This window comes from Myotis nattereri (assembly GCF_964212035.1).
Source record: "Myotis nattereri genome assembly, chromosome: 2".
Taxonomy (NCBI): Eukaryota; Metazoa; Chordata; class Mammalia; order Chiroptera; family Vespertilionidae; genus Myotis; species Myotis nattereri.
In genome coordinates this window covers 188422767-188445625 of record NC_138076.1, presented here as the reverse complement: position 1 = coordinate 188445625, position 22859 = coordinate 188422767, and the positions used below count along the sequence as shown (strand labels likewise).

Here is a 22859-nt window from a genome sequence, read left to right as displayed (position 1 = left end):
CCTGACTCTCGCAGTATTTTGCTTTCAGTAGAAAGACCATCCTTTCATGTGCCACGTCAGCTAATAAGTGTTCAATCATATCTATAACTGATTCATAGAAACTAGTTTAAATATTAAATGACTGCATATTTCTAGTTCTTAATATTTGAAAAAGAAATTCCAGGTTAGCTAATGATGCAGACTATGCACTTTGAAATCAGCCACAGTCACTCTGACCTTCCTATTATGAAGGAGCAGTTAATCAGAAGGGCAAAGTTATCCCAGAAAGGTGAAACCCATAAAGCAGCAGCCCAAGGAAATGCAATACTTCCTAGTGGTAGCACCACTCTGGGGGTGCTGAAGATTCAAAGGGGCTCTTGAAAGCCTGCCAGTGTGATTTTAGGGCCAAAACAGTCATCCTGCTTCCTAAAAGTATATAATTTACCCAATCAACACAGTGGATAAAATTCTACCCCTGGAAATTAATTCATTCACATGAGTCAAACGGAGTAGGGCCCTCTGTTTGACTATGTTCCACCCTCACACAACATTCTCACAGTATATGGAGGGGATAAAATAAGACAATATATATCAAAAATTACTTTAAAAATATAAAATGATTTGGAATAGGTATGTTCCTTTACAATAAGATCATAATGAAAGAGCTTATGAAAAGGCTCAAATAATTTTTGTAAATTCCTCTGCATTTTTCACTTCTTAATTGAGCTGCTAAGCAGGACAGACTGAAGTACTCTCCCCCCCTACACCCCCCCCCACCCCGCCCTAAGTGCACGAATTTCATGCACTGGGCCTCTAGTATATTCAATAAGATGGCTTCTAAGGTCAAACTTTTAAAGTCATAAGAGAAGAAAAGACTTATATCTTGCTTTTATAATTAATTAATCCATTATTAAAGTTTCCAGCAAATATCTATAGGAATTACAAAAGAGTGTTAACAAAAGTTAAGACTTTTAAAAATTTTAAAGGCATAACAATGTCTATAATTTTCATTTAAAAAGTTATTAACTTGATGTCTTCTGAAAAATAAATTGTTAACTGCAATAGTTAAAATATCCTCTATTCCTGGTAAGAAGCCAAGTGACATTGATAATATCTAACTCAGTAATTTTAACCTAAAAAAGAAACCTTTAAAATAAATAAGACTTTTCTACATGCACCTCCCAACACACCCTCAGAAAACCTTAAATATCTGCTGGGGCAGAGGCTCTTTCTTCTCCCCTCACTGATGAAAACAAAACAACTCTTAAACACTTAACCTCATATGCTAGCCTTGACTGTATGACTCTTTTTGTAATGGAACAGATTTATGACATCTAGTGAAAAATTCCTCAAATTTCACATTAAACTCCTAACAATCTGATAGCATTAAACTAAAATTTACTATAGTTCAAGCTTAAGTAAAGCATACACAAGTGTCATTATTAAAGTCTTGTATAATCAGCAGTACAGGTATTGTTTTTACTACTTTATTGGCTATTGCTTTTTAACTCAAAGGTTAACATTCAAGAATAATCCTGAAAGGTTTTCTTTCCTTCTATCTCTAATTTCCATTTGCCTTCCTACTCTAAAGTTATCTTCTCTCTTTCCTTAATTGTTGTAAACCCCTATTTCATCTCCAATTTATGGTAAATATCTTGTGAAATAGTCCTTCCACATCTACTACAACTTTATTTCATACTAGAGGCCGAGTGGATTCGTGCACTGGTGGGGTCCCTCAGCCTGGCCTGTGCCCTCTTGCAATCAGAGACCCCTCGGGGGGAGTTGGGGTGCCGGTTTCAGCCCAATCCCTGCAAGCCAGGCCGAGGGACCCCAGGTGCACGAATCCATGCACCGGGCATCTAGTAAGCATGTAAGATCTTTGGTTAATCTCTTCCGTCCCTCCTCCTTCCCCACTTCTCTCAGAGACTCATCGTTCTGTTCCAAGTTCCCGATCCTGTGCTTTGAGCATCTGCCCCCTGGTAGTCAGTGCGTGTCATAGCGAACAGTTGAACAGTCGAATGGTCGCTTAGATATACACACACACACACACACACACACACACTTGGCAAATATGCAACCCTTTCCCCATTCTCTTTCTATGTTATAAATTCCTCAATGCAACCAAACTTATAAATGAAAGTATCTTAATTTAGAAGTTCAACTTTAAATATGAAGAAATAAGCCCCACAAATAGGAATTATTTGAGTTTTTAACTTAATTAAACCTCTAAGCCTGATTATCATGATACTTGGTCACCCAGAGAACCTGGGATCACATGTTTTAGTACCAAACACCCTCACCCTAACTGGTCATTTTTAGAAAAGTGGCTATATTCATTCTTTGTCAGATTTATTCCTGACGTTGCAATGATGCAAATTCACTTTTCCTTCTCAGAATCATATCCAGGTAAAATGCTCTCCATTCTTTTTTCCTGACTTTTCTGTGCAGACTGTCTGCATGCAGGTCAAGCTCCATTCTGATGCCTTGACAACTGTTAAGTGGCCTATGGTAACAAGGGATTATGACCAATCTGAGTAGTTTAATATAATTAGGTAGTCTTCAGAAAGGAGAATAGTAGCTTTCACCCAGGCAATCCCTGTACTCATAATTATACCAGAAATTGTCAAGCAAAATGTCCATTCATTTTTCTATGAATTCAGTAAATCTTGCTGAGGGCTTTACAGTGATGCACAAAACAGATGTAATCCTGTCCTCAGAGCTGTTAGGAGATACAATGACCTTTTTTGACATTCCCTTGAATTTGCCAAGCTCTTTCCATCCTGGAGGCCTATCACACTCTGTCTGGAATAGTTATCCTCTTTGTCTTTGCTGCCTAACTCCTGTATCTCAGCTTAAACGACCCCTCAGGGGAAGTCTTGCCCTGGCCCACCAATCTATATTAGATCCCTCATTACATGTTTTCATAGCACCCTGAAATCTTCTTCATAAAACTTTACAATTAAACACATGGGCCAATATTTGCTTATTATCTGCTTTTCAAAAATCCACTGTTGCCTGGCACATCTTCTACTGATGCAGACTCATTTTTCTATTTTGCACATTATAGTGAAAACATTTTAAATCTCAGATTTCTTTAAATTTTTCTTTACATTTTCTTTATAACTCTAAATACAGTGTATTCAAAGATCTTCCTTCATATGTAAATGTATAATAAAATTACAGTTCTCCAACCCATCCTATTTTTTGCTTGTAAAATTTAATTGATTTGTTTATATCTTATATCTTATAGTAACTAGCTAAAGTTATTACAAATGTTTACATCTGACATCTATTTAGATAATTTCAAGCCAGAATTGTGAATAGACATACCCAATTTTTACAAACAAATTTTCTCCACCATTTTCTTATCTGGGAGACTCAGGCAAACATGAGTCCCATTATTAAATGTGAAACTTTAGTCTAATTTAGCCTCTATGAGCCTAGTTCCATCCTTTGTTTTGTTTTAATAATTCCTTATTGTTGAAAGTATTACATATGTCTCCTCCCCCCCCCAGGACCCCCTCCAGCCTGCCCCCGCCCCTGCCCCCCTAGTTCCATCCTTTGTAAAGTAGTTACACTCTTTCAAGATCACAAAGTACACAAAACCCCTAGCAAAATATCATAGTAAATAAGTATCAATTCCTTCCTACAAGGGTGTGTGTGTGGGGGGGGGGGGGGGGGGGGGGTCACGTGTCTGAAAATGTAGCCCTCTATTTAATATAAACCAGTTTCCATCACCTAAAAAATATGGAGTATAACTTTTTTTGCTCATGGGCTATGCTGCAGGTCAGGGGCTGACAAACTTTCTGTAAAGGCTCAGTTTGGGGGTGTGGGGGCCACATATGGTCCCTGTTGTTATTCTTTGTTTTCATTTTTGTTTTTAATAACCTACTAAAAATGTAAAAACCATTCATGGCCCCTAGAAAACAGTGTGCTGACCCCCTGCTTTAGGTTCAAAAACACTCATTAATCCTTAACATTCACCATTACTTATCCTATTACCTGTATAATATTTGGCTCTTAATCAACACTCAATTGAAGAACTATTCTCTCTACTGTTTATCAAACCTCCAGTTTAACAAACACTGATTAAACATGTGTTTACATATGAGGTAACTGACTACCTAAAGAAATAGCAATATGTATATAAAAGAACAAATAAAGCCTTTTGAAGTCTTTCCTCTCTTTTTCCTGTTTTGTTTTTTTTTTCCGTGAGCCTACTACAAATCGGAATTTACCACATAATGAATTTATTATGCTCATGACCTCAAATTTCTCTTATCATATTCCTGTGTATAAATTGGTGCTAGCTTGAGTTTCTTTATGAGAATCTGATTAGGCTTCATGTGCTATAGAATTGGAGTCCCCCTCCTGCTTATCCTCCAGTAAGCTCCCTACTTCCAACTGTAGCATATTCTGATAAGTTCACCTTTTTGTCCCCAACTTCCAACGCAATCATTTCTTCTCTTCTTCCTTAGTCCAGCTCACCCCCTTATTGCTAACTATACAATTTTTCTCCCTTTTTATGTATAATCACAATGGGATAAAACTGTGTTGTTAGTTCTGTTATAGCTCTACCTCTGACCATCTGGGTATTTCTTAGGCTGAGTACCTTTCTTTCTTTCTTCCATAATAGGGATTAAAATAGTGATGCCAACCAGACATAGTTAAGTGCAGAGGAAATACACATGTGGAAGTTATTTATTTACAATCTACAAAGTACGCTGAGAGACCACGAAGGTCAATAGACGTTACACTTGATTTAAGAACAGGCTCTGCCATTTATATTTATGAGTTATCCACCTTGGGCAAGTTAACCCCTGTAAGCCATTTATTCCGCATCTGTAAAATAAAGACAGTAATAACACCTACTTTATAGTGTTTATAAAAATTACGTGGCATAATCCATGTCCAGAACTTATCATAGTACCTACTACATAGCAAAGGCTCCAAAAATGTTAAACATAATTATTATTACTTAAGGGTAAGATGTATTTTTACTCCAGGGGCCATAGGCCTTTTATTATTAACTTCTCCGTCTCTACTTGCATTTGAGCCTATCTATGTTTCCATTGGTAAAGATATGCCCCCCCCCTTTTTTTTACAATACTCATTAAACAAGTTCTTTGACATTTTGCTCTGTGGTACTGGGTTCCTCCTTACAGGGACTATTTAGTGTATTTCAGCAATAAAAGAGAGGGGAGAGAGAGAGTTGAAATGAAGAAGAAAAAGAGAGTGAGAGAGAGAGGAAAAAAAAACTATCAGCTCATACTTTGTATGTTATCAATTAGTACAGTCAGTTCTGTTATAATGCAACATATGCATTCCAGAAAACCACAATGCTATGCAAATCATATCATTAAAACCTCGGGGCTTATGGGGGAAATGGTGTGACACATAAAATAAGAAAGGAACCTAATAAAGACCATAGAACAGTTTTACATATGTTAAATCAGTGGTTCTCAACCTTCTGGCCCTTTTTATACAGTTCCTCATGTTGTGACCCAACCATAAAATTAGTTTTGTTGCAACTTCATAACTGTAATGTTGCTACTGTTATGAATCGTAATGTAAATATCTGATATGCAGGATGGTCTTAGGTGACCCCTGTGAAAGGATCGTTTGACCACAAAAGGGGTTGTGACCCACAGGTTGAGAACCACTGTGTTAAATGGTTAAAAGAAAATAAAAAACTGCAATATGGCACCTTACCTTGAAAAAGACATGAACTTTGCTTCTAGAACTGGCTGTCCAAAGGGCTGCAGCTGGTGAGTTATTGTGAAATGATGGGAGAAGAGTTACCTGAAATGGAAGGGAAAGTTATAAAATGAGATATGATGGCTATAGCTTACAGTATGCAGTGAAGTAAGGTAGCTAGAAGATATCTAAGGTGTGTGCTTGTGTATCCTACGTGGCTTGGTGAAGTTTCCTATGTTCACCTACAATCGCTCAGATAAAATCACGCATAACAAATGTAAGATTTATATTATACTCAAATTGTTCCCTAATATCAACAATATCTCATTTTCAAAGCAAGCATGATAGCAGAACTGACAGTACTATTACAAAACTATGAACTTTTGAAAAATGTTCTGACTCAAAACTGTAGTCACTGTTACAAAGCCAATGTTACTCTTCAATTACCTATTCAGCCCAAAGCTTTTACCTAGAAAAAGTCATTCTTTCCTTGTCAGTCTTAAGCCACTAAACATCATCTAAGATCACTCTTTGTTTCTTCAGCTTTCACTGTGGGCAGCAGCTCTGATTCAGAGAACCACACCATACTTGTTTAGATCTCTAGTTGATTCTCTGTTCCTAAATGTCCATTTCAACAGAGCAGTGAAAAGTCTTACGGTCAATAACTCACTATCATGTCAGTCATTCTATTTATTCAGTCACCCAGTATTTACAACGAGCATCTACTGAATACAAGGCGGCATGGGAGATACAAGATGAACCCACATCCAATAAGAGATAGAGACTTAACTTAGTGGATCATTTAAAGTCAGAAATGTTACATAGGAGGTGTAAAACATTGTAACACATGTAAAAATAACATTAACACAAGACAGAACAGGAAGTACTTGAAGAAAATACAGAAAATACATAATAGATTACTTTTAATGTTGGAAGAGAGGGCCAGAAGAAATTTAATGGGGGCGATTGGTAGACCTGAAGGATGATGTAAATTTTGGATATGAGGCAGAAACTCCAATTGTGGTATAGGTAAAGAGAAAGATGGGAAGTGGGAGGTGTAAAGCATAAAAATCAAGAAGCTTAAGCCATAAAATGAGCTACGTGGCTACAAATGATAAGTTACATCTCAGACTTTGAGTTTTAAATGATGAGAAATGGGAACGCCAGTGACAATTTTTATCCAGAAGAGTGCAACATCAGTTATGAATGGGCAGAAAGGAGACCAACTGGCTTTCACAAACCCAGGCTTTGAATAAATTGAGAGACTACATTCAAGTCTTTGGAAGGAGAGGGAAGAGCAGCAGGAGGGCTTTTTCCAACTACAATCCCAGGCTTTGTGTCCAAGATTGATATGCATGGGCTCTACTTAATGGATACTAACTGTGTTGCATGGTCTGGTAAATTGTATAAAACAGTGGAATAAAGAAAAATTACTTGCAAATGAGGGAAAAGTATTTTTTTTAAGAAACAATGAAGAAAAACAAAGAATGTAATACTAATAGTAATAAATATTGTCAGATTTTTAAATATGACTGTTCGAATTGCATAATTAGTAGAGATGAATAATATGACCCTGAATTACATAAATATCTCCCATAACACATTCTTAATATTCAAGAAACTATAGAAATGTTCCTAAAAGCAAAGCCTTCTTGGACAAACGTTCGTGTGAGATCGACGGCAAGTTTAAGAAACACACATAGCAATTCAGCTCAGATTTTACACGAGCAAGTACAGAGAGAAAATATTTCACAGATTGCCTTAAATTTTAAAAAATATATTAAGAATTAAAACTATCACAAGTTTCTTCTAATCAAATTCCCAAATATAGTTAATATATTCCATACACAAGATTCTGTATACAAATGCCACAACTTTGAAATAAAATAAAAGAGCGTAATTTCTTCACATAGCTGAAAAGTCCGATTTTAAGTGCTTACATATCAAATTAAACAACTAAAAATACATACACAGCCTGCTAGTGTGGTTCAGTGGTTGAGCGTCAACCTATGAACCAGATCACTGTTCAATTCCCAGTCAGGACACATGCCCAGGTTGTGGGCTCAAACCCCAGAAGGGGGCATGCAGGAGGCAGCCAATCAATGATTCTCTCTCATCATTGATATTTCTATCTCTCCCTCTCCTTTCCTCTCTGAAATTAATAGAAATTTATTTTTTTTTAAAAAACACATTCACAAACTTAACTCTAAAGTAAATTTTAAAAAATACTTGTTTAATTAAATTAGAACTATCCTGTAAGGTAAATAATCAAAAGCACGTGATCACCTATTTTATCATTATCACCTACATAAAATTTTTATACAATTCAACTAAATTATTACTTACAAGACTAAAGTATAATGAGCTGATTTATGTTCCCCTTAAAACTCCAAGGATGCCCTAACCAGTTTGGCTCAGTGGATGGAGCTTCGGCCTGCGGACTCAAGGGTCCCAGGTTCGATTCCGGTCAAGGGCATGTACCTTAGTTGCGGGCACATCCCCAGTGGGGAGTGTGCAGGAGGCAGCTGATTGATGTTTCTCTCTCATCAATGTTTCTGACTCTCTATCCCTCTCCCTTCCTCTCTGCAAAAAATCAATAAAATATATTAAAAAAAAAAAAAAAAAACTCCAAGGAAATTCCCCTAAGGAAATCTCATACCACCTACCTTGATGAATTAATGACACAATTTCATTGAAAAATAAACTAAAAAGGAGATTTCTCTAGATAATTTATTTCAGAATTATGTACATAAAAAATGAGTCTAAATGTCTTATCCTCTCTATAGTCATTTCCTCTTATGTGCAATTTACTTAAACTGAAGAACAGTTTCCAAAGGTAGCTGTTGAAAAACAGAAACTTTTAAAGCACTCCAGGTACAATAGCCTCCTTTAGGTGAGAATAGGGTGGGCAAAGAACAAATATTTTATATACCATTCCCAGGGCACATAGGAAATTCATACTCAACTAACTTATGCCTTAAAATTTGGCCTGTAAAGCCAACCAAAGCTTTGTCACAGGGTAAAACGAAATCAGGCCATAAACATCTCAAACCACCTCACCTACTGATGCTACCAAAGCTGCATTCAGTGCCATTAAAAATTTGTGTACATTGATAATTCTATGATGTAGGAAGTCTTAATAATAAACAAACACTTCAAAGGAAAATCAACATTTTCAAGACTGTATTTCAAAAAGGATCAATACAGCCATAACCATGGCACTTGAACTCAAGAATGTATTACATTTCCCAGCACCAAAACATGGATGTAACCAGTTATTTACTTTTGTTCTCTATCTAGTGATATAATATTTATTTCTAAATACTAAAACTTAGCCTTGCACCCAATTCCTAGTAACTGAGCAATAACCAAAAGGCTCTTTCTGACTTAAATTAAATTAACAAATTGATAAGAACTACAAAAATATATTAAAAATTACATATATTTGTCACTGAGGTCAAATTTTATATTTAAAACATCAAAAGTACAAAATTGGATTTTTTTAAAGAGTTGGTCTTTTAAAACTTCCATTAATTGACTATTTAAACGTTTACAAGTTCCATTAATATAGAGGGTTTTTTTAAAAAAAAAAAAACTTTAAATACACATATTCACATTTCAGGCCGAAGAAAATGTTTACACAGAAATTTGGCAGTGTTAAGTCTGTGGAATCAAAGCCAATAACAACCTAAGAAGCTGAACTCAGTTAATAAGCAAATTTTCATAGTACAAATAACATTGTGTAAACAACCCAAAGCAGTTAATATTTATGGGATAATCACAGTCTTTTGCATATCATATTAATTTAAAAATAACTTTCTGAAAGTCTGGTATGTCTGTACTTTCCCAACTGTTAACAGTCAACAGATATCTTCTTAGCTATATTGGGGAAGAACTTATTCTCTTAAACATCCTGACCTACGGGGAGAAAATCCTTTAAATCTCCATCTCCATAAGCAAGAAGCCAGGAGGCAGGACCCGATTTCACCAAATTCAGAATCCACTTGGAATTCCAAATGGGAATTTAAAAGATTATTAAAGAGCTTACAGAGACTGAAAGGTCTACAAATATCCTCAATAATAATTATGCCTTTGAGAGCCCTCCTTAGCAAAGAAAACATTTCACAAACTCCAACTTACCAGCCCACACAGTCCAGGCAAAACTCCGCTACGAAGTCCTCCAGGCAATACTGAGAGGGCATTTCTCTCACTTCACTCTTGGTGCCAAATGACCTTTGGCTTATCAACAGAGAGGGTGGAGCTGGATGCTTCAGTCTCAGCAATGTACCATACTGAACAAAGTTTCTACTTTGGTTTCTCTAGGGAGTTAACTAAGACTTCCTCTTCTTGTTAAGTAAGTAAACACAGCCACTACTGCATTTCTAACTCTTCCCTAAGGTGGCAGATTAAAGCTTTAAATGATGCAAATAATGATGGTTAACACTGATTGAGAACTTACTACGTGCTCTAAACTAACACTATACAGATAGACACTATTATTACTCCCATTTTAAAGAGGTGGAATCTGAGTACTAGAGATTAATCAGTAAATTGTAGGAATTTCGGATATAGCAATTGGGCCAACTAGGCTAATGAAGAAGACTTTCCACTATAAACAGAAAAGATGAGAAGGAGTGTAACAAATTTTAAAAATTAAATACATAGGGTACTTGCTGTAAAGAAAATGATAGAACATGGACAAAGTGGTAAACACAAAAGCAAATACTGTCAACTGTGGCTGCCAGGAATGGTCACTGGGGTCTCTTTAGCCCTTACTGCTACTTGAAATTGGTAAGGAAATGCCTCTCAAGAAGAAATCAGAATAAAGTGCTCTCTCAAGAGAGCTAGATTTCTGGCTTTGCTTTTCTGAAGAAAAACCCGAACAACTGTCGGTAGCAGCAGGGGACAGAAGAGGTCTTGGGCAGGTATAAAGTTGGTACCGAGGTCTTCCATAAAACCAGAGCCGTCTTCAAAGGGCTGTAATCGCAGTTAAAAATGGTGAGTGGAGCAGAACAAACCCACCCTTGTCTTAGAAAGACTTCAAGGGACCTTGTCCCTGAGAGTCTGGATGAGAGGGCAGGGGAAATGCTACATCCAGAAATTACAAGCCTACAACTGTGACACAACAGTTTTGAGGTTTGAATCTTATTTGTACGAGAATCTCCAAGCTAAGAAATTAAATAAACTGGGTCCTGGACTAGTGATATCCTTGGACTATTTGGAATAAACAAAACAGAAAACCATTATAAATAACACTCCATAAACAAGGCCACATGGGATTTCTACAAGCTAGAAAAGTAACCCAAACAAAACAAAAACAAAAAAACATTCCCCTTGAAGATGAGTTTATAATTTAGGAATTACAAAATGTGTGAGGAAATGATTTACTGTGATTGAGCATTAATAGATATATCAAACAAAACTTAGCACTCAACTATTTTTTAATATGAAGATGCAAAAATAAAAGCACATTAAGGAGGTGGAGGAAGGAAAAAAGCCTATAAAGAATAGAAAACTGGACAAGAAGAGATAAACTAAAGAACTTATATACTTATATGCATAGCCCATGGACACGGCAATAGGGTGGTAAAGACCTGGGGGGTGGGGCAGGTAGGGACTGGGAGAAGGGGAGTAAAGGGGGGAAATGGAAGACATCTGTATTACTATCAACAATAAAATCTATCTATATAAAAGGCTAATATACTAAGTGTCCTTCTCACCTTCCTAATGATCACTATGATGCTCACCAGGGGACAGACGCTCAATGCAGGAGCTGCCATGATGAGCACAGAGAAATGGCACCACGGACCTGACGCCCAGAAAGCAACACACAGCTTCCCCCAAGTGGGACACGGGCCCCACCACCACCCTGGAGCGACAGCCCACCAAATCCCAGCCGAGACTGCAGAGACCCCATGGCGCAAAATGCAGCCCATAGCCCAGCCCAGCCAGGAAATGATCGCTGTGGGTGCTGGGTAATGACCTCACGTAGCAATGCCTGGCTTCCTCTCCCTAGCGACTAGCTAACCTACTTGGAGTTAATAGGAACACAAGTGGAAACATTTTACACTTTAACCAAACGTCTATGAAGTGTTTTCTGTGCCTCATCTCATTTGATCCTCACAGAAGTCCTGGAGTAGGTAGATAGGAGACTTGGTGGAATCCTATTTTCTTTTCATTAGCTGGAAAACGGAGATTTAGAAAGCTTAGAAACTTGACTCATCTGAAAAGAAGTAAGAAATGGTGGACCTTGAAAATGACTTCAGGTTTTGTCTCTGCACAGAATATAGTCAAACACTGCTGCAGTTAAATATTTTACCCTTTTTTCTCCCTGTGTGATCTACAATAATAATCTGCTTCGTGTTGTTATTTACTGCTGGGTTTCTGACAACTACCTGAAAGAGAAGTTGGGGTGCTTCACTGGGCTGGAAAAAGTTTAGCTAAATCAGAAAGCAGGTCTAATTAAGCAAGTTTATCCTATATAATAAAAGGGTAATGTGCAAATAAACCAAATGGCAGAACAACCAAACAACCAATCAAAGCGTAATATGCTAATGATATGCTAAGGATGCTCAACTGCTCACTATGATGTGCACTGACCACCAGGGGGCAGTCAACTGGTCGACAAGTCGCTATGACATGCACTGACCACCAGGGGGCAGATGCTCTGACTGGTAGGTTAGCTTGCTGCTGGAGTCTGGCCTGAGCAAGATGGGCTAGACCAGCCGTGGGCAAACTAGGGCCCGCGGGATACATCCGGCCTGTTTGAAATGAATAAAACTAAAAAAAAAAAAAAAAAAGACCATACCCTTTTATGTAATGATGTTTACTTTGAATTTATATTAGTTCACACAAACACTCCATCCATGCTTTTGTTCCGGCCCTCCAGTCCAGTTTAAGAACCCCTTGTGGCCCTCGAGTCAAAAAGTTTGCCCATTCCTGGGCTAGACACAACCTGGAGTCCTCCCTCAGTCCTTCTCTGGCCCAATCGTGCACCAGTGGGGTCCCTCAGCCTGGCCTACACCCTCTAGCAATCCAGGACCCCTCGGGAGATGTCGAAGAGCTGGTTTCAGCCCAATCCTGCAGGCCACTCCAATTAGGAGGGCACCAAATGCAGGGCTCATGGCTGGTAAGCGCTGCTGTGGCAGCACGAACCTCGCCAGATCGATCATGGCAGGCACAGTGCAGCCGGGGTGGATAGGAGCGGCAAGTGGTGTTGGACTGTGGGTTTTGGCGGGATCCCTGCAGCCACCCAGAGGGATCACACCTGTGCACAAATTTGTGCACCAGGCCTCTAGTCCTATCTAATAAAAGAGAAACACGGTAATTGGCGTACGACCGCTACACTTACCATTGGCTAATCAGGGCGATATGCAAATTAACTGCCAGCCAAGATGGCGGCCGGCAGCCAGGCAGCTGGAAACTAACATGAGGCTTGCTTGCTTCAGTGATGGAGGAAACCAACGTTCCCCACCTGCCTTGCCAGCCTCTGAGCCTGCAGTTTAAGAAACACTGTAACAAATACAGAAGCTAAACAAAACCCCAGAAACCTGCTTTCAGCAAGCCCGGGATCTCAGAGCTAGAGTTATACATTGTTTCGATTATAGAACCGAAACAAACCAGATACCTTCTTCAGCAGTGGAGGCCTAAGAGCTGGAGCCTCAGAGCTAAAGCTGGCCCAGAATAAAAAAAGAAAAAGAAAAAAAGGAGCGGTTGGGAGCTTCAGTCGGCCTGAAAACAGCCCTCAGCCCCTCACCCAGACTGGCCAGGCACCCCAGTGGGGACCCCTACCCTGAACGGTGTGTGACAAGCTGCAAACAGCCATCATCCCCTCACCCAGGCTGGCCAGGCACCCCAGTGGGGACCCCCACCCTGATCCAGGACACCCTCAGGGCAAACCAGCCAGCCCCACCCATGCACCAGGCCTCTATCCTATATAGTAAAAGGGTAATATGCCTCCCAGCACCGGGATCAGCGGAGCCGCGAGGCCTCCCGGCACCTGGGTCAGCGTGACAGGGGGCAGCGCCCAAACACCCTGATCGCCCTGCGGCTCTGTGTGTGACAGGGGGCGGGGTCACAACATCCCTATCCGCCCTGCTCTGTTCGTGACAGGGGAAGGCGCCCCAACCCCCTGATCAGCCCTGCTCTGTGCCTGATAGGGGGGAGCTCCCCAACCCCCTGATCGGCCCTGCTCTGTGTGTGACAGGATGCGGTGCCCTAACACCCCCCCCCCCCCACGGGTCCTGCTCTGTGTGTGACGGGGTAGAGCCATAACCTCCCCATCAGCCCTGCCCTGAGTGTGAGAGTGGTGGCGCCCCAACCACCTGATCGGCCCTGCTCTGTGGGTGATAGAGGGCGGTGCCCCCCCCCCCCACACGGGCCCTGCTCCGTGTGTGATGGGGTAGAGCCATAACCTCCCCATCAGCCCTGCCCTGAGTGTGACAGTGGCGGTGCCCCAACCCCCTGATCGGCCCTGCTCTGTGGGTGATAGAGGGCGGTGCCCCAACCCCCTGATCTGCCCTGCCCTGAGTGTGACAGGGGGGAGCTCCCCAACCCCCTGATTGGCCCTGCTCTGTGCGTGACAGGGGGCAGCGCCCCAACACCCTGATTCGCCCTGCTCTGTGCATGACAGGGTACGGAGCCCCAACCCCCCTGATGGGCCCTGCTCTGTGCGTGACAGGGGGTGGCGCCGCAACCTCCCCATCGACCCTGCCTTGAGTGTGACAGGGGGCGGTGCCCCAAACCCCCAATCGGCCCTACCCTGAGCGTGACTGAGGGTGGCATCGCAATCTCCCAATCCGCCCTGCTCTGTGCATGACCGGGGGCGGCGCCCCAACTCCCCAATCGGCCCTGCTCTGAGCCCGACCAGGGGCACCACCTAGGGATTGGGCCTGCCCTCTGCCACCCGGGTGCAGGCCTAAGCCAGCAGGGCATTATCTCCCGAGGGGTCCCAGACTGCGAGAGGGCACAGGCTGGGCTGAGGGACCCCCCCTTCCCCCCCGAGTGCACAAATTTTTGTGCACGGGGCCTCTAGTTCTATATCTATAAAAGGCTAAGTGGACTTGCCCATGCATGATACATATAAAGCTCTCACTGGCGCTAATCGCACACATGTGTTTCCATCTGTCATTGTCGATAGTGAATTTGGTTGACACTTTTATTATAAAGGTAAAATAGTGATATTAAAATATTTCTTCTAATTAATTTCCTTTCAATGTGCATGAATTCGTGCACCGGGCCACTAGTGTGTGTGTGTGTGTGTGTGTGTGTGTGTGTGTGTGAGTGTGTGTGTGTGTGTAGAGAGAGAGAGAGAAAGAGAGAGAGAAAGACTAGAAAACTGAATAAATAGATAGGTTTTAAAAAACCAAACAGGATTTATATAATTACAGATATGCACACTGCTCTGAAATGACCACCCAGAGTTTTCATCAGGTTTCTGTAACTTAAAAAGGGAACAGTGTCACTGTAGATAGAAATTTAAAATCTTTTTAGGAAAACAATAATTAATGGCAGAACTCAGTTATCTGTCAGAACCTACTCTACACCAACTTTTCTCTACCATCTTTCAAGCTCCTGACGAGTATGTCCTCCGACTCCCCATTCCGAGAAATTCTGACCCATCCCCCAGGCCATTCTGAACCATTTCCAGCACTCTTGCAAAAAGGTGGAGTGGAAACAGTGTTGTACCATAAGATACCATTTTCAGGACTGAAAGGTTTATTCACCAGTTGCTACAGTGCTACCAGCACACAGCCCTCAGCCATTAGCTTTCTTGAGAATGTCCTTGGCTAAAGAGTCTGCTCACAAAAGCTCATGCGCCCTTCCCAGGGCAGCCCACATCCAAAGATGGGTTTGATACCGTTGTAATTAACCTAGTTATTAGTAACAAGAAAGGAGCAAAGGAAAGGCCAGATATTATAGGCATGTCATTTGGGCAGCTTCACCAGGAACTACAGCTTTACACTTCCCAGGAAGCCACAGTCTGTTCTCAGCAAATCACTGAGGGAAGGGACTGGACAGGGAGAATAGACACATGCCCACTAAAGTTGGGGTGATGTTGGGAAGGTGCTTGCTGTCAGTCACACCTGGGAACAGGTCATTGGCCAGAACTGGCATGCCACTGCAAGGGGGAAAATTTTGGGGTACTTAATTCCTTCAACAAAGAAATTCACTCTCTTGTGCTCTTGTGTTTTGGGGACCCTTGGGACTGTGGTTGCTTGGGGCGTGCTTCCCTGCATTCACCCACATGGCCCATGGCCATATGGACCCTCACACACAATGGACTAATGGACTGTAACTGGCCTGATGCTGAACTGGACCCAGGTGCAACATGGAAAAGAAACTCTGGACACTGGCTTTTTTTTAGCTTTACTGAAACCCCAGCTGCAAGTCTATGACTGGATGGGACTTTGGAAACCCAGGGATGTAATTCAATGCAAATGAAAATCACTCATCCTCCCATGCTAGTCTCAGATAATTATTTTTCTCAAGATATCATAAGGACCTCACCCCCAGCACTTGGAAGAGGATACCCCAATTTCGCCAATAACAGACTGACATGGGGAATGTAAAGACTTGGACCCTCTCCTCAGCTAGAGACAATAGTGAAGAGCCAGTCCCGCTTCAGAGCTCCCCAAGAGGTCAGATCCCCACTGAGACTGTATGGCAGCCTAACTTCCTCTCTACCCATTCTGGTTTCTTCCTTCCCTTCTTTCCACAGGGGTTGATCCTAAGAGAACCTCCCAACATACTTCCTGCACACTAATTTCCACCTCAGGGTCTGTATCCCAGGGAACCCAGACTGCCTGCAACAGAAGGACATCAGGAAAAAAGGGCAGGATGTGGGGCAGCATTATCAAGGGAGTGAGAAGAGAAAAATAATAAAGTTTTGGAACCAATGTAGAGAACAATATAAAGTACTAATACAAGGGAAAGCCTTTTTCAAAATGAAAAATATAATCACAAAATTCCAACCCGAAATTTCAATGTATCATTGAACTGAAAGGACTATTAAAGTGTATCCCAACTCCAACCCCTGTCATTTTGAAGATAATATCTCTTAGGACAATGGGTCTGCTAACTGTCAGAAATGTTACTGTTTAGAAATAGACCCATTTATTCTTCTAAGATGTCATTTTCCTAATAAGTTAACAAGTATATTTAATACCCTACTGTTAAAATAACAGAATTCTGATACACTTTTTGGCTCCGAATCAATGGTAAAGATGTTAATGATCCTATATAATAAAAGCCCAGTGACAGAATGGCGGAATGACCAGAACGACCAGTCAACCAGTTGCTGTGATGTGCACTGACCACCAGGGGGCAGACACTCAACACAGGAGCTTCCCCCTGGTGGTCAGTGCACTCCCACAGTGGGAGCACCACTCAGCTGGCAGGGATAAGCAGCACTCCCACAGCGGGAGCAGTTGCTCAGAGGGCAGACCCATGGCCGCTCAGCTGACTGGGATGAGCGGTGCTCCCACAACTAGGCGATCCCTACAGGCCATGCTCCCCGACCAGTGCACAAATCCCGTGCACCAGACCTCTAGTCTATATATATAAAAGCCTAATATGCAAACTGTCTCCATGGGAGTTCGACTGGGAGACCAGAAGTTTGATTGCTCACTATTACGTGTGCTGACCACCAGGGGGCGGCGCAGAACGAAGGAAGGCCCCAGCCAGCAGCTTGCAGCCAGGGAACGGAGGCCCTGGCTGGCAGCCGAAAGGCCCCAATCGGCCAAGTCTAGGGACCCTACCCAGGCCTCTAGTAGTTTCATAAAAGGCTAATCTGGTACATGCTGATATATGACTAATCATTATGCAGAATACTCACAAAAAGCTGCAATGACTAACACCTTAATCATTCATGTGCATACTCAGGACACCAGTGACATGGCACAATCTAAGCAATGCTCATGGGGTGTTTATTCCCTCACCTTTCTAAGAAAGGGCAATTAACAGAACTAACCATAAACGTTATATGTTTGGAACATTATAGATTTGATTACCACACATTTTTCCATTAATCACTGAAGGAAGTTAGAAACAGCACACATGCACACACACACATCTCTATGAGTAACCATGCTCTACAATCCACACTTTGTAACCACAAATATGCTGGCAGATAGGACAGGCTGTAGCTAAACCTATCAACGAAGATCACTGGATCAAAAATGACATGAAGTCATTCACATAAATCGTTTGGAGAGCCAAGAATAATGGATCAGCAATGTCACAATCCATTCATCTTGGAAATATAGCAGAACTTGACTCTCAGTTCCTGTACACTTCAAACTCAGTTCCTCATTTATATATCGTTCCTTCCTCTCCTAAGATTCACTATCTGCTTTCTCTTCTCTAAACCAACCCTTCTTATCTTTCTAACTTTAAAACCTTTTTTTTAAATAGGAATAAGAAATTAATGAGCTACTAACAAGACAAAATCCAAACGAGGTTTCTAGAAGAAACTCTGAACTACATATGACCAAATCTCAATTACATATAAGCTAAGCTAGCTAAATTTGTTTGGGTAGAATGACCAACCAAATGTTTTAACAACTTATCTGGAGAAGGAATAGGAGATGCAATATTAATTCCTATTTTGGGAGAATCATGTCTAACTACTAATATATTATAGGTATACAAAAGGGCAAACATGCATGGTATGTGAATGAGAGGAAGAACTAATTGGTTAATATAAAAAAAGATTAAGTGAGTCACTTTGGGTTGAGCTATTGTTTGGTCATAGAAACTGGATTAAAGACAGAAAACAAAAAATATACAAATGGGCACTGCTTGGGGTGAATAAATAAAAACATCAGGGCCAACATTATTCATTCTTCCCACAGAGTGGGAGAGTGAGATCATAATTAAATCTTCATGTCCACAAATGGCTTGAGTCTTTTATAAGTTAGGAAAATACTAATTTCACAAAGATGAACTGCAAAATGGTATAACAGGGTATAAAAGTGAACAAAATGGTAATGTAATTTTGCCTTAAATTGACAACGTTTAGGCCTATATTAACAGAAACACCAAACAAATACATTTGATTATAGATTTTAAATATCATTTTCAACCTAGGAATCACTGTATCATTACAATATATCATAATCTTATTTGGCAATGTCAATCAAAAAGTCAAAAAAAAAATAAAGAAAATGGTAGAAGAAAGAGAAAAGAGTGATTTCCCATTTCTATTCATGTAAAGTGTAAAGACCTCAGCACTAGGAAACCCAAGGCTTGTTTTCACGCACCAAGTCTGCCACTTAATAGCTCTGTAACCTTGAGCAAGTAACCTAACCTCCCTCAGCCTCCATTTCCTCACCTGTAAAATGAGATCAATAAGACAAATTTATAAATAAAAAGATCTCATTCAGATCTGATACTCTAGAAGACTTTCCAAATTCAAATTTAAAAAGAGAAAAACTACTTAATTAGATTTTGGCTAAAACACAGTAAATGTCAGTTTTACTCTATTCAACATACAATGATAAATTTCCAGAAAAGTTAACTTACCAAACAGACAACCTAATGATAAATGAGGAGAAATGACTCGTTGCTAGGAGGACATCTGTAAATTCACCTCACAAATTATCAAACAACAATTTGACAGAACCTCCAATTTCTGCTGAAATTTTCCCATTTAAATACAGACTCTGCTGAAACACAATAGATACAAAGAATTTCTTAGAGACATTGAAAATGGAAGCTTTTGGCATATACTACCATTTCCCATCGTTAAGATTTCGCGTTTCACCTAACTCAAGATGGTGCTAGCACACGGCATAACTGGTTTGCTGAATGCATACCAAAAGAACTGACAAGATGTTCTTTATAAAACAGCATTTTTTGAACATAACATCATCCCCAAAAGCTGTGTTATCCATAGAAAGGTTAAGCTCCTTAAAAAAAAAAAAAAAAAAAGGACTGGACTATTTTCGCTTATTAAAATCATGGGTACTTCTAGGCTCTTAGTGCCATTTGGAAAGAAAACGGCATTTCACATAAGAGTACCAAAGCTTCCCAGGGCATTTTTACCTTAATGCTGTAATACAGTCAGGAAATATCACATTAGACAGATAATGAGGCTTAACCTCCCTAAATATAATCACTCGCTGTGGCACTAGGGAGGGAGAGAGGAAGGAAGAAAGGGAGGGGAACAATCAGCAATAGAGAAAATGAATTGTGAATGTTGATAAGGTACTATCTTACCAAAAAATCAGGAGAAATGCCCAAGTTTAATTTCAAAGCCAGACTCTACTAGAAGACTCATTATATATTACCTTAACAAGCTAATACTGAGCAAGCATCTCCGATCAATTAAATCAGAATGAAAGGCCTGTTTTCAGAGTAGCAGTCTAGAAAAAACTGTGTAAATAATTGTTAGAATGATACAGCTTATGTCATCACTTAAAAATAAAACCTGCAATTAAATTTGCACATCAAATGATCCTTGAAGCTTACATGTTACCAATAAATATGTATGGTGAGGTGGCTAAGCCAGACACGCTGTGTCAATGAAATTGAGAACTATGGGCACATAACTGAAGCCATTATGGCAACACTTCGACATGATCTGAGCTGAACGCTACAGAGATGCACTGACATTAACTGCCAGAGGATGTATCAGTTTTAAAAGTGACTTAAACCATCTTTGAATCTCACTGAACTAGCGCCTGCCTAGGCAGCAGAATTTAGATATGGCCTTTGGCTGAAAAGTGTTAATATAATGAAGGTTTGCCCTGGATTAGGCAAAATATCAAATAACATCTTTCAAGTGTATTTTCAGTCAACAAAATGTTAATTCTCCAAACCAATTCTTAACCTTTCAGTTTGCAGTTTCAAGACCTTTTAATGATAGTCCTAACAATAGTATCTAATTTTTCAGTATTCCTGACATGGAGCTTTGGGATTCAATAACCCTATGTCAAGAGGTGGCAAGTTGTGGTCAAAAAAGCCATGGATTTGAAACCGAAAACCTTAAATTTTTTCCTTGGCTCTACAATTTAGAATTACATGACCTTAAACAAGTCATTCATATAGGCCATAAAACATAGTTATAAAGAACTCAAGTGCAATGCAAGACAGGTTCAAATACTTGCGCTATTACTGACAGAAGTATGACTCTGGCCAAGTTACTTCACTAAGTGTTTTGCTTATCTGTGAAATGAAATAATAGTATCTTCCTCAGAGACTGAATAAAATAATGCATGTAAAGAGCATAGCACCTTATTAATGTTAATAAATGTTAAAAAAAAACATCACTACTCCTCTGAGTTTTCTGTACCTTTTAAGAAATCTGTCTCAGAAAAAAAGATGCTGTACCTTAGAATACGTTTCTGTGCTTCACATTGTATTTTCAGGTCTTTGATAACTTAAGAAAACTGAGTCTTCTCAATATTAAAGGAGCTAAGTTCTGTTCACAACTATATAGCCTTCCACATCTGCTTTAAAAATCTTTTTCATTTAGGTTAAGTAATTAAGCCTTGTTGCATAATGATCTGTGATTCTATTTGGTCAAGTGTCCAAACTTTTTTATATTTTTGGAAAATTTTCTAACATCAAATCCCAAATAAAATCTGTTTCAACTCAAACTAATTTTGAGGTTTCCCAGAGGGACCCTGGAAAATCTTTCACCTTATAAATGAAAGATGTTAAAATAATTAGATGTATTTGGTATGTTCAATTACATGGGAAGCACTTTCAAATAAATGGTGATGATAATCCTTATAGATTGTATATGTATGGCTATATCATATTAATTTAGGTATTCTAGCCCTAGCTGGTTTGGCTGAGTGGATAGAGTATTGGCCTGTGGACTGAAGGGTCCCAGGTTCAATTCTGGCCAAGGGCACATGCCTGGGTTGTGGGCTCGATCCCCAGTAGGGGGCATGCAGGAGGCAGCCAATCAATCAATGATTCTCATCATTGATGTTTCTTTCTCTCTCTCTCTCTCTCTCTCTCTCTCTCTCTCTCTCTCTCTCTTTCTCTCTAAAATCAAGAAAATATATATTTTTTTTAATTTAAGTATTCTAGAATATATGAAGTTCATAAATATGTCAATATCCTTGTTGTCCAATTATTATCTTAAATTTTTGTATGCCACAGAAATAACTAAACCCCCTTATCAAATGAACTCTCATCAGAACTTTAACCATGACTACTTTTAAGTCATTTGTCATCACAGTTATTGATTTACTGATTCTTCCTTGAAAATATTGACAATCAGCCACTGCAAGAAAGCTCCATGATGACATCACCTCTATAACTTTGAGACCATGCCACTGGACTAAGAATTCCAGAACTAATAAAGAAGCGGATGGACTCATAAAACTGCTAATCAAAAATTGAGCAGCACAAGAATTAATTACATAGAACTGATGTGGATAATTATAATTTTTATGACTTTTGTTTGAAGCATTACTGGTTCTTTAATGTTTTGTTTTCCAAATTTGAGAAAATATTTTTCTCTTCTCTTAAGCCACCTATAACTTATAGCAATTTGATAAATTATCTATAATAATAAAGGGGTAATATGCTAATTAGACCGGACGTCTTCCAGACGCCATTTCAGACGTCCTTCCTGACAAAGCTGGGGCCGGAGGGAAGCCAGTCCGGGTCCTGAGTCCTGCGGGTGGCCTGAGGGAAGCCAACCCAGGTCTCAGGTGCCTGTGGGTAGCCCAAGGGAAGCCAGCCTGGGTCCCGGGTCCTGGGTGCCAGAGGTAAGCTGACGCCGGCAGCTGGAGGAAGGAAGGCCTACTCTTGCATGAGTTTTCATGCATTGGGCCTCTAGTACCTTTATAAACAGTACTGAAGCATTTATCTTTTTTTCCAGCTGATCCCTCCAAAATTCATAATCTCTTAGTGAGTATTCTTATTTTCATGGCAATTGAGTTATCTGAATAAGTTCAATAAGAATCTGTTCTTTTAGCCGAAACCGGTTTGGCTCAGTGGATAGAGCGTCGGCCTGCGGACTGAGGGGTCCCAGGTTCGATTCCGGTCAAGGGCATGTACCTGGGTTGCGGGCACATCCCCAGTGGGAGATGTGCAGGAGGCAGCTGATCGATGTTTCTCTCTCATCGATGTTTCTGGCTTTCTGTCTCTCTCCCTTCCTCTCTGTGAAAAATCAATAAAATATATTAAAAAAAAAAAAAGAATCTGTTCTTTTAATAGAA

At 40.1% G+C, this 22859-nt stretch overlaps 1 protein-coding gene across 1 annotated transcript in view; it reads right to left on the bottom strand.

Moving 5' to 3' along the window:
• EPS8 (EGFR pathway substrate 8, signaling adaptor) overlaps window positions 1-22859 on the bottom strand; it is a 169164-nt gene that overhangs the window by 94115 nt on the left and 52190 nt on the right. Inside the window, exon 2 of the mRNA XM_081082613.1 lies at window positions 5692-5781. The gene's annotated coding sequence lies outside the window, so the exon portion shown is untranslated. The remainder of the gene's footprint in view (window positions 1-5691; window positions 5782-22859) is intronic.